Source organism: Rhyacophila brunnea, unplaced genomic scaffold (genome assembly GCF_057557595.1).
Source record: "Rhyacophila brunnea isolate RB1 unplaced genomic scaffold, BYU_Rbru_1.0 scaffold_21, whole genome shotgun sequence".
Classification (NCBI taxonomy): domain Eukaryota; kingdom Metazoa; phylum Arthropoda; class Insecta; order Trichoptera; family Rhyacophilidae; genus Rhyacophila; species Rhyacophila brunnea.
In genome coordinates, this window is record NW_028232871.1 from 5,678,658 (window position 1) to 5,694,030 (window position 15,373).

At 30.9% G+C, this 15,373-nt stretch overlaps 1 protein-coding gene across 1 annotated transcript in view; it reads left to right on the plus strand.

Annotated features, from left to right (window-relative positions):
* ASPP (Ankyrin-repeat, SH3-domain, and Proline-rich-region containing Protein) overlaps window positions 1-15,373 on the plus strand; it is a 1,089,659-nt gene that overhangs the window by 195,721 nt on the left and 878,565 nt on the right. The gene's annotated exons all lie outside the window — the stretch shown is intronic.

Genomic DNA, 15,373 nt, shown 5'->3' on the forward strand with positions numbered 1-15,373 from the left:
GCCACGTACATCGTCTCTTCGTGATAACTTCAATCACCGAAGGCTGTTGTGTCTGCTCACGAATCCGGGTGTTTGTAACGCGGTCGTACCAATGTACCCCTAAGATTCGGCGGAGACATCGATTCTCAAAGCTCAAAAGCCGAGAAGTAGTAAAATGCCATGTCTCACAGCCATACAGGAGCACAGGTAGCACGCACGCGTTAAACAAACGACATTTGGTCCTCACAGAATACAGCCTTGACGTCCATGCGACTCCAAGCTGGTTGGACGCAGAGCCCGCCACACCCATGCGGATTCCAAGCTCACCAGAAATACCACCATCATCGGCATCCGTGGCACCCAAGTATTTGAATCTGGACACCAGCTCGACGGGCAGACCGGAAACCCGGAGAGGAGTGTCGGCGTCGATGCATGCAGCACTGCACATAGATTTGATCTTAGCCGCATTCAGATTAAGACCCACACGTTTCGAGTTCGCCAACTTAATAAAGTCTAATAAACTATTTTTTTATTCGACGAATAAGACATACGATTTGAGAATGTAACATTCTATATATTAAATATACATAATTAACACACTAGAAAAAAAACATTTTAGTTTATTAAATTATTAGCAAGTCTAAGTACGTAAATAAATAAATAATGGAGTAATCCGCGACGTCGGTAAGTAATAATTAAGGAATTTATTGATACCCACCTTAATTTAATATACTAAAACCGTAAGTATTTCATGTAACAACTAGTTAAAATCATCGAAATTAACTAAGATGCCCGTATCTTAATTAGAAAAGCATACTGGCTCGAATTCAGCAGATACAAGTCCCGTCGGGTGTCGTATTTTTTTTTCCCTACAAAACGATTTTTCTAGAGTGTATATGCATTAGATTTTTTCAAATTATGCATGTTTAAATGTTGTAGTTTATTATTATGGAAGATTATTTTATTTGGCAATCACGTATAACATAAAAATAAGTGAAAACATTTTCCTTTTGATTCTATAAGCGATTCGTACTCCAGTAAGGAACTTCTTTAAAAAATGTATTTGTTGAAGGAAACACATATTATATTGAGCATTTATTAATTATTAATCTGTTAGTTTGGCATTCAGTAAACATAGGGTTACTACACAACCTTCTTTTGAAAAAAATGTTTTTTAAATGATGCCATCAATAAAATTGGAATTCTTCAACAATAGATTTTGTATCCTTAATTTGCCAGATTTGTTTAATTTTTAAAGGGTAATAACTGCTTACCAATAATATATATTTTTTAGGATTATTGGTAACCATGTCCTTGCTTTTTCGTACAAGGTGTTTCGTAAACAATCACAAACACCTAGGCTTTGAGAAAAACAGATAAATATTGTGTCCTGACCGGGAATCAAACCCAGAACTCTCGGGTGGAACGCAAGCGCCTTACGCACTGCACCACGAGAGCTGCCTACCAATAATATTAATATTATGCGTTTCCATCATTTATTAAAAGAATCACCTAGGTATTTGTATAAATAGGTGATCATGTGGTGCAGTGATGGCGAACCAATGGCATGTGTGCCACTAGTGGCACGCGAGATGACTTTGCATGGCAACCGAATGTTTCATTGTAAAAAAAATACATATAAAAATATTCTACAAATAAATATTTAAGTAGGTAGATAGTTACTTATATCTACGACATAGCCATGCGTAATTTCTTCGATTTTTAATATTATTTTTACTAATCGATGCACAAACGGAAATGACTAAATTCATGCATAAATGACAGATCGCATTGTATAAAAAATAGTAGGTAAATAATCTTTGAGAATAATCATCACATTATTTAATGTAAATATATAATTGCATAGGTTGGTCCATATGATTGGGCAATTAAAAATAAAAATATTCAATCAACAAACATTATGAAATTAAAAATTGACAGTCATTCAAATATAATATAATATTTTAACTGGTTGTTATTTTGACACAAACATAATCTCTAAAAATGGGAAACCGTTCAGTAACGGAGAAAATAATATGAAAGGAGTGTTGTTTAAATACTTCCTCGATCTCTTTTCTCTTAAAAATTTAAAAACAAGGGGAAAAAATATTCAAAGAATAAAAGATATGCCATCGGCTAGAAACACGGTGAGAGATAGATTCTCAAGAACTCAATTGTAATTTTTAAACTTTAGAACTCAAAAAAATATTTTTTAATTTTTTTCCGCTATAAAAACTGCTTGACACGCCTGACAGTCGAAAAATATTATTTGGGAAATTTTGGTACGCGTACCTAAAAAAGTTCACCAACACTGATATAGTGTAAATTTATATATACGAAAGCGATTCTGATCGTTTTTGCATTATTACCATAGAATATTGTATTTTATTTTTCAAACATGGTTACTTAGAGCGCGATGCTCAATCGTCTGTCATAATTACAACAAAATTACAACAAAACACTATCCAGAAAGCCTTTCATAGTTATGATCGAGTTGTCTATGGTCCACCAAATCTGCAATAGCTTCGTTCGGTTTTTCTATTGAAAATATTACCATATATAAAAATTCTCTTTTTCATAATTTAGGTAAATTATTTTGTAATTGTTAAACGATAACAAAAATATGTAAAATATACAAAATAAATTCAATAACTATAAATACACAATTAATATTTAATTAAAATGATTAAATGTCTCCGCAATTAGTGAATAATATAAGTTATTTTTTGACCCATGTTTTTCCCGATACGGTAACACTTGCCGTTGAAATGTCAGATTTTGTCATTTACAATTATTACAAATATGCCATGATATAAATAATTATATAGAGTGATTAAAACTAATATTACCATGTTGGTGTGTAGGTAACTAAGTACTTATATATTTTAACTACCTATATATTGGTTTAATATTACATAAATATCTAAATCCGAATAAGAAAAGTTAATTCATAATTCATTGACACTGACATTTCAATTCGATAATCAGTTTTACTAAATTAAGACATGTACATAATCAACGAAAGTAAATGAAAATATGTCGTATTAAATGTCACGGATATTTAATAGTTGTTCAATACCCAAATTGAGATCAATTGTTAAATGAATTTGAGTGTATGGGCTGTTTATAGACACGTAAATTTATTTTGACAGCAGCTGTCAGTGGTAAATGGTAATACAGAAGGGGGCGAGTTCATAACAAAAGTAGTCTTATGGTGAAGGATTCCTTATCTCTATAATCTATAGTTAACAGATGGATTTCGGCTATTTACCAATTTTACTGTAAGTTTGTGGTAAGTACGAATTGAGCATTACGCCCTATAATTATACATTTTTCCACCACTGACTATGGTACATATTATTAGCAGAAAAATTAACATTTATATATCAAAAACTTTTGACATATTAATGTTTTAATCACATAATGTTGAATGAAGGCCATTTACTTAAAGAGGGCAGTAATGCTTTTAAATTATATGACATACGAGTTTATAATATTATACCAATAAATTATACTATAAATATATTTACCAGCTACTATTGAATCAGTAGCGTTCTTAAAATTAATGACGTAATAAAAAAAACAATTAATTAATATTATTTCTTTGCATGCTTTACAAACTTAGATTGTCTGTCGAGATTAAAATGGCGGTGTCTGTTCGTATTAAACCTTTTCATTCGAGCTATAAGCCAATAAATATTTGATTGTTATCTATTTTGATATCCTTTTGATATGTTGCTAGCGTCATATTATTTAACTTTTTTGCATTATTGATATATATCATAGCTTAAGATGTATGTCTAAAGCTTTAAACATCGCAATATATTTGTAAAACCTATACGATGTACGTTACATATTACTTGTGTAATTGAAAATATTTTTCATTATGACATTATGATATTATTTATAATATGCTAAACTTCTGATGATATGCTTGTGACATGTGGGAACACCAGTGAAGTGTAAAAAAAATTCATAGCACCCATAGCAAACGTCTAATAGAGAAAACAAAATTCGTGAGGTTACCGCCAAAAATTGATAAGTCTCGAAATGATGTTATGGAGTAATTGAAATTTGAAGTTTGACATGCCCTATAAAAACAGGCATAATGCTAATTTTATTGGGCTTTATGTGCATAATATTCTACATGTCGGATTACCTTTTTTTTTCTAGCATACATATTAATAATATGTAGAGTATGCAGACACATAAAAATTCCTACCTAAATTATCGACTTACCAACTTTTGGCAGTAACCCTCGTACTTATTAAAGTATCTTCATCGAAGCATCAACATATTTTTAAAACCCATGTCAAACGAAATATCAAAAATGCATCTAAATTTTAATAAAGAAATACAAGAGGTACGTTGTCTTTTATAGTAGCTTTTCGTAATGATAAAAATTTAATTGGTTTTTTATTGATTTATAAATTAAATCGTTGAGACATATTTAATTGAAATAATATGTCGGCGATTTATTCTTATATTCAAATTAATTATAAATCCGCCAAAGCGGCAACACGTATTTTTCTGCCAAAATTTTTCGCTTGATTAATCGAAAACTTTATAGTCAATTTGGAAAATATTACTAAAAACTCTATGCTTGCACTCGACAAATAAATAATTACAGCCAATGGTTTGTCTCAGCTTGAAAGTGGCAGTAAAAATATACATTTCGTTTAAATTATTTTTAAGTTTCGTTCAACTTTAAGTGGTTATCCTAAATTCTTACATTCGTGCATTTGCTTTGGCCGTATACCTATTATGGACCATTTCATGATAATATGTATTATTATGTAGTATGTAATATACCTAATTTGAGTGAATATTAAAACTTCATTCAAGTATTCCCATTATAAATGGTATTTTACCACGTTTTTATTAGCTCGTATTCTTGTTTGTCCGGTATAGATTTTTTCTTGTGTGTACAGTACAAATTTTTCTTGTTTTCCAAGATTTGTATTGGACGATTGAAGATTTTTAACTAACTTCCCGATTAGTTAGACATTTGAAACTTTTAGCATATATCAGAACGCGACAACAATGCATTCTTTTAATACTTTTGGCCATCTTTAAGCAGAGTTGAATTCATTTTCAGCTAATTCTGTTTTGTATGTTTCGGAAAAAAATCGTTAAAGTAATATTTACTACTCACTATTATTGGTTGCTAAGCGGGTCCTAGCAACTAGATTATTAATATATACGTGCGTTACTATGGAAATCAATATGAAATGTCGAAATGACATTTCTGTATTATATTACTATTTCTGTACTATATTTTATTATGTATTGTCAAGTGTATATTATGATTCAAGAGAAAATTTAAAAACGTGGTAAGTAGATAAAAAGTTCTTTTTATCTTGTAATTATTTCTCTATGAAAACCATCGTATATTTTTATTTCCGTCTTCTTCAAAATACTGAACGCTGAACAGCATGTCTTTCAAATCGGCATATTTCTTAAGAGCCGTTTGACATATTGTTCGATAAATTAATATCCAGTGTGTTTAAAAGCAGCTGTTTGAATTTGGAACGATTTAAAATAAAACAAGATGGTGACAGCACGCGACCGCGAAACAAAAGAGAGTCGCCATTGTGATTCGAGAGGGCGGGAAACCAAATCAAAAATCGAACAATGCGTGGATGAATAATAATTACAGGGTGCTTCAGAAATAATTATTCAATCTACTTTACATATTTCATCACAGCAGAATTATTGATGAATTAACATGTCAGCAATGAAAGCACTCACGCATATTATGTATGTGGAGAACTAAAATAAGCGTGAAGCTGACATTTGCATTACAGTTATTTAAAATTATTACAGCATGACTCAAAAATATTGAATGCCTATATGTTTAATTACAGGCATCAATAGTTGCTATAAAAATAGATTTAGTAACTACTTACCGAGTATAATAAAATAAATAACTAAATAAATAAAAAAGTATTTTTAGTAATCGAACGCTTGACATATAAACACAATATTATAATAAAATTTCAACAGCTTAGCTCCTCCTTTCTATGAAGCATTTTAGATATTTTTGAGAAGCAATAGGTTTTTTCTCATAGTTTCCAAGGTTCCACGATTCATAAATCGCAAGATGCGTGTAGCGTATATTAGTCAATTATTTTATTACTACGAGTATTATTGAAATACTGATCAAAGTGCCATAGACCGCTTTTGAATCTGATTACAGTGAGTACCTTGGTATCAAAGTGGGACAAACGCCACCTCCCACTAAATTCATGTTTTCATTGATTATGGTAGTGCAAGTGATGCTCTTTTCAAAAAATCCACTAAAAGTATCAAAAACGGTACTTTTCACAGAGATTTTTGGGTTTAAAGTTGGTATGTTATATGAAAAACATACACTTTTCGCACATGTTTGTGAGTCTCCTGTAAAATTTTGTAAATGGCTTATGTCCCACTTTGATACCAAGGTACTCAGATGTCCGATCATTTACGTAATATTGTGGATTATAGAGAAGGGGAATGGGAGAGGAAGTTTCAGTCGACATAATTAAATATTTTAACTATAATTCTATTTAAGTTTGTTTCGGTAGATATCTTTTGATATTATGTCTTTATTTGAATGTATAGGTGAGTAAATTTTTTTAAATAAAAAAAAAATATTAAGACTACAAAATATTGACTTATACTAAGACAATATACTTTGATAATATTGTAAAGTAAGTATCGATATAAAATTGCATACCTTAGCAAAGTAGATCAAGGTATATAAACGATCATTAAACTTATTGCAATGTAGGAAGAGTTAAATTTTCAACTAGGTACTTTAAAATGATTTTGGTGTGAATATAATATTTAGGCGAACACCTAAAGGCGCTTTAATATAATGTTGTAAATACGTGAACAACGTTTTATATTATTGACCCTTATTACAATATAGATGGACTTCAATTTAAAACCACTATATAAAATAATGACATATTAATGAATAGATTTGTTAACGAGGACTTCGTTATTCTTCAAATGCCGCTTCCATTAATATCAATGGTAGGTACGAAACAAATACATGCCTACTAATATTCTTTATTTGTGTGAAATTACAGTAACTATTATTATGGTAATGTATATTTTTTATAGTTTTTTTTTTTAAATAGTATTGCATTATTTTTTGGTCATTCTGTGCACATTCAAATTATACGTCCAAATTATCCGCTCTTATTTTATGTCAGCATAAAAGCGGGTTCCGTTTTACGCATATGTAGGGTCGTCAATCGTCATATCGAAAGAAAAAGAATTGACACCTACCGAAATAACGATTATTTCTAAATAATAGAATATCCTAGCATTTTTTTTTAAACACTGTTCATAAGATAGTTTAAAAGGAAAATGGCTTCTTACCATTTTTCAAATGCAGAACAACCACTCTCTGTAATGTTAAAATTAAGAGAAATTAAATTTTAATTTTTATTTTAGTTATTTTGTTTTTTCTCATTATACTTATAGAAATATCATACCACTAAACATCAGTATTGCCAACTATCGTTGACAAAAAAACGAGGTATGAAAACAAGCTATTTGGCAGGAAAATGCTACATTTTGTGAAAATACAATTGCAAGTAAATTTACTTTTTCTACCAAGAACAAAGTAAATAGGTACCTTTGCTTTCGTGTATCGAAAAAAGTGCAAAAATCGAAAAAAGTTCGATACGTGTAAAAACAACCCGCAATTTAACACAAATATATTTAAAAATTAACCAAAAATAAACCTTTATTGTGTCGAAGACGGGAGCTTCTTTTTTGAAGGACAGACAGAGAATTAAAGAAGATACCCTTAAGATGAATAATGTAAAATTATTTATTATTTTATATACGCGGAAATTCGGAATAATATACAAAAATATTAAATAATGCATGAAATTGCTTCATCGTGTTTTATTTCTCACTAAAATAGTTACCGACCTACCTGCATTAAGTATCTGAATGATGAATTTTTGCGCAAGAAAATACATAAACTATATTCCTATCTAGCGTTTTCGAACATATTTAAAGCTGTCGGAGGCATAAAAATGCTAGTAAAAACGCCACAAGTCAGACGCGTTTTTTGCAAGCTAGATGCCTATCAAAAATGCTAGATCTGGCAAGAAAAACACTAGGATAGCGCATACGTATGTGCTCATATATTTAGTGAAAATAATTTTTCATGAATAGAAATCATAAGATGATTTTTAATACATGATTAAAAAACATATGCGGTTTCAGTCTATGAATGGCTCTAAAGATTTACCATTATTAATTTATCTGTGAATATTACTAGAATTTAGAATTGGTAGCAACAATAATAATTAACAGGTGTGAGACTGAAATTGTACAAACTTTCCTGATTCAGTTATATTTAAATCATTACACCTTATACACAATTAAAGTGATTGGCAAAAAGCAATACACTTAGGTACACTCCTTTTTCATTAGTTAAGGTTTTCTGACAGTGTTTATTTACAAGAAATTGATATAAACCACTTTCACTATGTACCTAAATAGTGCCCTAAATTCAAATATAGAAAAACAACATATTAATTTGGATGACGTGTGGTTAGAACCCGTTCGAACTTCATAAGCGGACGCTTTACCAGTCACCCATCGAGATTGTTGACACAAATTGTGCTATCATAATTATATCGAAATGTAATAATAATAATATAATATAGTCTGTCTGATTCTTTTCAATGCCCACCTATAGACATTTTGTTGGGAAGGGCTTTCCGTTATTGTTGGAAACCGGAAGTGCAAGTCGGAGAATTCAGCTTTTTTTTAATTCACGCTCTCATTCCCGCGACTGGGCATACAAAACAAGCCCAGTCTGGCTTATTCCATTTTTAAACTTTCTATGTACCTTCTTGAAAAACGAACTCGCAAATAAAAATTACTGATTCAAACAATTGATCAAGCGTTGAATAAAATCTTACATGAATGCATTAAAATATACTTTGGTGATGTTTTCATTCATATATTAACGGCCCACATGCTCAGCGTAGGTCAAAATGGAGCTTTTATGCTATTTTCAAAGCATGGTCCTAGACATTCCTTAAACGTTGTAGATAATCTATTTATATAATTTTGAAACCTTATTATTCTTTATATTTATTTTAAACATTTGACGACTGCATAAAGTATATTTATTACATAAAATAGTATTCTTTTAAACCTCTCTCTCTAATGTTTATAGTCATATTTCAGTACGTCCATGTGCAGTTGTGTTAAGATTTTTTAGATTTATTAATTTTCAAAACCATTAGTGAAATTAATATGAACGTTATATAGTGACATATTTACTTTATATATTATACTTACTTTATACTTATAAAACAATCATTATTCGTAGGATGTTTATCACATTTGAATGGTCAAAGAAGTAATTTTTTATCGTAAATATTTCACTATAATTATAATGTTAACATAAATTTTACTAATGGTTTTATAAATGCGTTTAAAAATTAATATATCTAAAAAATCTTAACACCACTGCACATGGATGTACCTACTGAAATATGACTACATACTAAAACACTAGAGCGAGAGGTTTAAAAGAATACTATTTTATGTAATAAAAATACTTTATGCAGTCATCAAATGTTTGAAATATAAAGGATAATAAGGCTTCTAAATTATATAAATAGTTTATCTACAATGTTAAAGAAATATCCATGGTTATCCTCTAAAAATTCCATAAAAGCTCCATTTTGACCTACGCTGAGCATGTGGGCCCTTAAGATATCATTAAAAGTTACCTACTTACAACGATGTGATAATAGCATGGTCTTTGAACACTATATTATGATCTACTTATAACTATAACGCATGACAATATTATTAAATGGAGACCCATTTTATACTTGGTGAATATTATCGTGCGATTATTATTTACCGACGTGTAATGTGAAGGATTCCATACAGTTCCATTCGCTGCGTATGAAATGGGGATAATACCTAATAAAAACTACAGGAACGGATATCATATTATGGGCCTCCATTGAGTGGATGTTCTTTTGAAAAATTTTGTTTTTACTAGAAATAATATATATTAGCCACTTGCTCAAACTATTAGGTCCACACTCTGGTCCAACCATCCATTGAAAAACAATATGTGAATAAATTATTATATACTTGATAGCTACGATTCTGGGATGTTTTTAGTTTGGTTGAATTGGTAGCCACAGTATAAGAATTAAATTATGTATGTACGATGGCGCATTGAATGTATATAGGACCTCGTCATCTTTGGCAGATATATTGACTGTAAATTATTAAATATTTAAGATTTACGCGATTTTGTGATAATTCATCTAAACATTATTGAATAGGTAAGTCCTCTTTATAGGCAGTTTTAACGACATTTATAATATAATGTAAATGCTTTCATATGGTACAAGTCGAACAGTTTCATTCTCAAAATGGTCAATATAGTATGTTCACAACTAAGGGTTATTTTGGCAATATCTGTAACAACATTTACTAATTTAAGAAATTTAAAATACTTAATATAATAATGTGAAGTTCCCTACAAATGAATTTGCAGCGAATTTAATAATATTTACACTATTTTTTATTCCTGTCCATCTATACGGAGATGGTTGTCTTCAACGCTTTTGGTAAATACCAGGGAACTCAGAAATAATGGGAACTGAAATACCGAACGATACCGATCTCGAGTAAGGAAGAACCGGGATAATCTTAAACACGTGTCAATAATACGTCATACATCGAATGCTGATAACTGCTCTCGGTTTATGCATTGATGCTCATTTAATATTGGTGTATTACATACACTATTGCAAGTGCATAATGCGTATTTCATTTTCGTAAGACACTCACACATTCAAAACCCTACATCAAAATGTATTGATTTCTTTTATTTTGTTAACTGTCAATTCACGGTGGAACTGCATTGTATTGTTGTTTTTATTTAATAAAACGCAATTTTTTTGTAGTACTTATTCCACTTTAAATCAATAGATTAGGACCGGTTTCGTCCGCCTCAGAGTGACATTTTCAACTGAATACATTTTTTTAAAACAATATTTATCAAACAAAATCCAAAGCAATAGTAATAATATAACAATAGGTACATAAATAATTATCCGTCCAATAATACCTTCTCAATAACAGATTAATTTAAAACTAATGATACATTAATATTTCATACTACGTCAGGGGCATTAAACAAATTATTTAAAATATTAACAAACCACAAAATATGAAACAATCTACACTTACAATAACATTAATATCAACAAATAATTATGATTACTCAAATTTTACAATAAGATTTTTATAAAAAATAAAATAAACAATATTATCAATTGAAGTGAGATCGAATACAAAAACAAATACAACCAAAATATGAGTCAAAATTAAATAAAAATTAAAATAATAAATAATGTACAATATATAAAGTTATGTTATACCTAACAATTTCAAATATTAAATAGGGTATAATAATGGAGAAGACACAAAATATAATTGATCATTTAACAAATTAGAATTGGGCAAAAATTTATACCTTAATTATAATAATTTCTAGGATTTCCTGTTTATCCAATTTTATAGATTTCTCATTCAAATGCAGGATTTTAAAATTTTTACTGATATTAAAAGAGTGATTATTTAAACTTAAATGATTTCCAAAAGAATCGTATTGAATATAGCGTATTGGAATTCCATTTATTATCTGTTCTGTGGTAAATACCTAGCATTGATTAGAAATATCACTACTACTCTATCCTTGCTGTATTCATTCACTGACTGATTTCACACATCATGCACATCACTTTTATAAATATGACTACTGACTAGAGAGTTACTATAAAATATATCAAAATTTTACTACCAAGTCTGAAGTAGAGAAAACTCTTGGTTGGCAGTTCGCACCATGCAGCATTGACACTTCCACAGAAAAATATCCGCCATTTTAATCACCGCGACGCGTCGTCTTTACTACAAGCCGTTAACTTTTCTAGTGGTACATGACTCGCAAACGGTGGGATGCGAGAACCACTAATATTATGTATGCCTGAGCCTCTCAAAAAGATTCTAACGTGACGGCAACACCCCAAGCAGTGTCACAATATATCATTAACCACCGACCAATACTAAGCTAGGAGAATAGTTTCTCGGAGCTCTGTGCAGACAACACAATTGCGTTTGCACTACGGTGTCGTGTCCGGAAACTTGTACGTATGTAGATCGCTGTATCACACTTCACCGTGAAATGTTGTATCGAAAATATATGGCCATATATATATTTTTTTTTTTAGAATTATTAATAACCATGTCCTTGCTTTTTCGTACAAGGTGGTTTGTTAGTAATTTTGAACGATCACAAACACCCAGGCTTTGAGAAAAACACATACATGTTTTTGTCGTGACAGGGAATCGAACCCAGAACTCTCGGGTGGAAGGCCAGCGCCTTACCCACTGCACCACGAGAGCCGCCTATGGTCATATATTAAAGACCGTCCAACCTTTTTCAATCATGTAATACTGACATAAAATTCATGTCTAAATAAAATATGGTTCTTATCGGTTTACATTTTAGCCAGCTGCAAACAAATTTTGAAAATAGCTGATATACTGGATTATTTGTTATGTAAGGTTAGGTTTTCATTCTTGAATTCATGAATTTTGCCAAAATCAGCTATGACAATTGAATTTGTTCATTGAATCTAATAAAATTGGAGACCGTATAGTATACCGTCATATCTTTCCGATAAGAAAGCCACAGCGAACTGTGCCACGGTGCAATTTTTACGCACAATTTACATGTATCCCTATGGTGTACCTATCTAGCATCATTTTTATTTATTTTTGAAATGGCAACACGTTTTTGTTGTTCGTAGGTACATATTAAATTAATGCAAATTATTCATTCTAATGGTCTTTTTGGTTGGTTTTACACGAGTAAAAAATATGTAATACTATATTTAGCTGATTTTTTTATTTACGATACGTATTTACTTGACATATTATTATTATGTTACTTCGATTTCAATGAGATGACCGCTCTACCAACCAGGCCACAGTCTGTGTAAGTATGCATAAACATTACTGAAGTATTACTATGGTTGGGAGTTAATTTTTCATAGCACAACTATTTAACTTTTTAAATTCATATCTCGCGCGGTTTTGTATTAGTAGATAGATACCTAAACAAGTTTCATATTATCAGAGGTACGATAGTACGTTTCTAGCTTCTTAGTTCCATAGTATGTGTTTTAAAATAATTTAATGTTTATTATTTTTAATAGTATATTATTCTTCTATCGTATTTTGATATAATATTTATAATTAAATGCACCGAAACCCTCAAATTGAAATATCACAGCCCTGTGGCTCTTTGCCAAGTGAAACGAAATCGGAGGAAAGCGGAGGAAAGCGGAGGTCCCACTGCCTACTTATTATTATTATAAATGTTACAATGAAGATTATAACTCTATCCGAATCTGTTTCGCCAACGTCTTAAAACTTAATGCTCTACAAAGTCGCTATGATCCACATTATAATAGCCTCACATTCCCACAATAAAGATAAATGTCCTAATACTTAATCTCATTAATGATGTCGCATTGTTTTGCGTTTGGTGAGATTAAACGCAGATTTTTACTCCAAATTATCATGAAAAGACAATGGGGAAAGTAAGATTGCGTTGCTTGCAGTAATTGACCCTCGCATTTATTTTCATGGGATTAATGATAACTATATTTTTGTAGTGTTACTGCAGTAGGAGAAATAATGGCGAATATATATAGATATCGATTGTAGCCATATTGACTGTAGCCATGGGCCGCGGCACCAATTTTAAACACCTGTGTAAAATAATGCAATTGTTTATCAACGCGTGTTTGATCCAATGCGAAAACAAAATGGTTAGGCCAGTGGTCGGCAAACCGCGGCTCGCGAGCCAGATGTGGCTCTTTGCCCCCTTGAGTGCGGCTCTGACACAAATGCCCTATTTTACATGGCTGCAAAATAGAAGCAAAGAAAAACGGATGACGAAAACCGTGAATTTAAAGTTGAATGGACCGAGACTTTCGCGTTTATTCAAAACTTAAGTGGTAAACTTAACTGTATTATTTATCGGTAAAAATTGGCGCATAACAAGAAATTAATTTTGGAAGGTCACTTTACAACATACACCATGTCAAGTCATTTAGCAGTAAATATCCTGTCGGTGATGCAAGAAGATAGCAGTTTAGGAACTTTAGAAGAGTCTAGAAAAATCATATTCTGTATTTAATTACTGAATACAATCTTCCAACAATGTTAATATTGCTATTTTTGTGGTTAGTAAAGAGATTTCTAGGAGAGGATATCAAGGGTAAATTGAGAAGTCGTCTTATTGATGAGAACCTGGAATCGTGCTTGAAATTAAAAACAACACCATACAAACCTGACTTACCCAAACTTACAATTTAATTTTTCTCAATAAATAAGATCACTATTACATATGATATCAAGTTTTATTCAGTGTACCTATAGTTTAATTAAGACTTAAAACTTTAAATAAATAATTAACAGTATAATAAATAAATAACAGTTGATAAACAGTAAACCTACATAATATAATAATTTAAGTTAAAGAAATTTGGCTCTCAAAAAAATCTTAATCGTTGTAGTATTGATATTTGGCTCTGTTGACTAATGAGATTGCCGACCTCTGGGTTAGGCGAATGACTATCAATAATTACTATTCCACATAAAAAGTTTGTTAATATAATAACCTTCATTTTGTGGAAGCCTATATGCTCGGTTCTGAAGCTTTTTTTTAGGTAATGTTTACATTCCCTTCTGATGCATTACCTATTACATAATATTATTATTATGTTGATGATAGTTGATACTGACCACGAGCTTTTCTTCGCAAAAGCCACGTCTCGACACCTGTTTCTGTGTATACAGTCCTTCCAATACTTAGGAAAAACTTTCCAAAACTTTAGTTGTTAATTACAACCACAAAATTATCTAGTATTTAGAGTTAACGTATGAAATAATCATATTCGTTATATTTTATAAAGAAAAATTGGCCGAAAACATCTGGACAATACAAAAATGATTCATTCATTGAAGCCAAATAAAATTTCCATTGATCAATTCAATTGTTAAAGGGGTGCATAGAAAGTATAACACTGAGAGCCGCTCTGTCGCAAAGGAAATGGATCGCGAAATATGCGGAAGTAGTTTCATCGCAAGGGAAATAGCCTTGGTCCGCCTTGGTAGGAGCTCTCTAATTGCATACCTGAAGTGGAAAAAAACGCGCGGGAAAAATTACTACACCTGGGAATTTGATGGGCTTCTAAATTTGAATTACGCAGTTCTTTTTATTTACCCATTTCCCTAAATGAGGCAGTAATTTATTGCTAATTAGCGT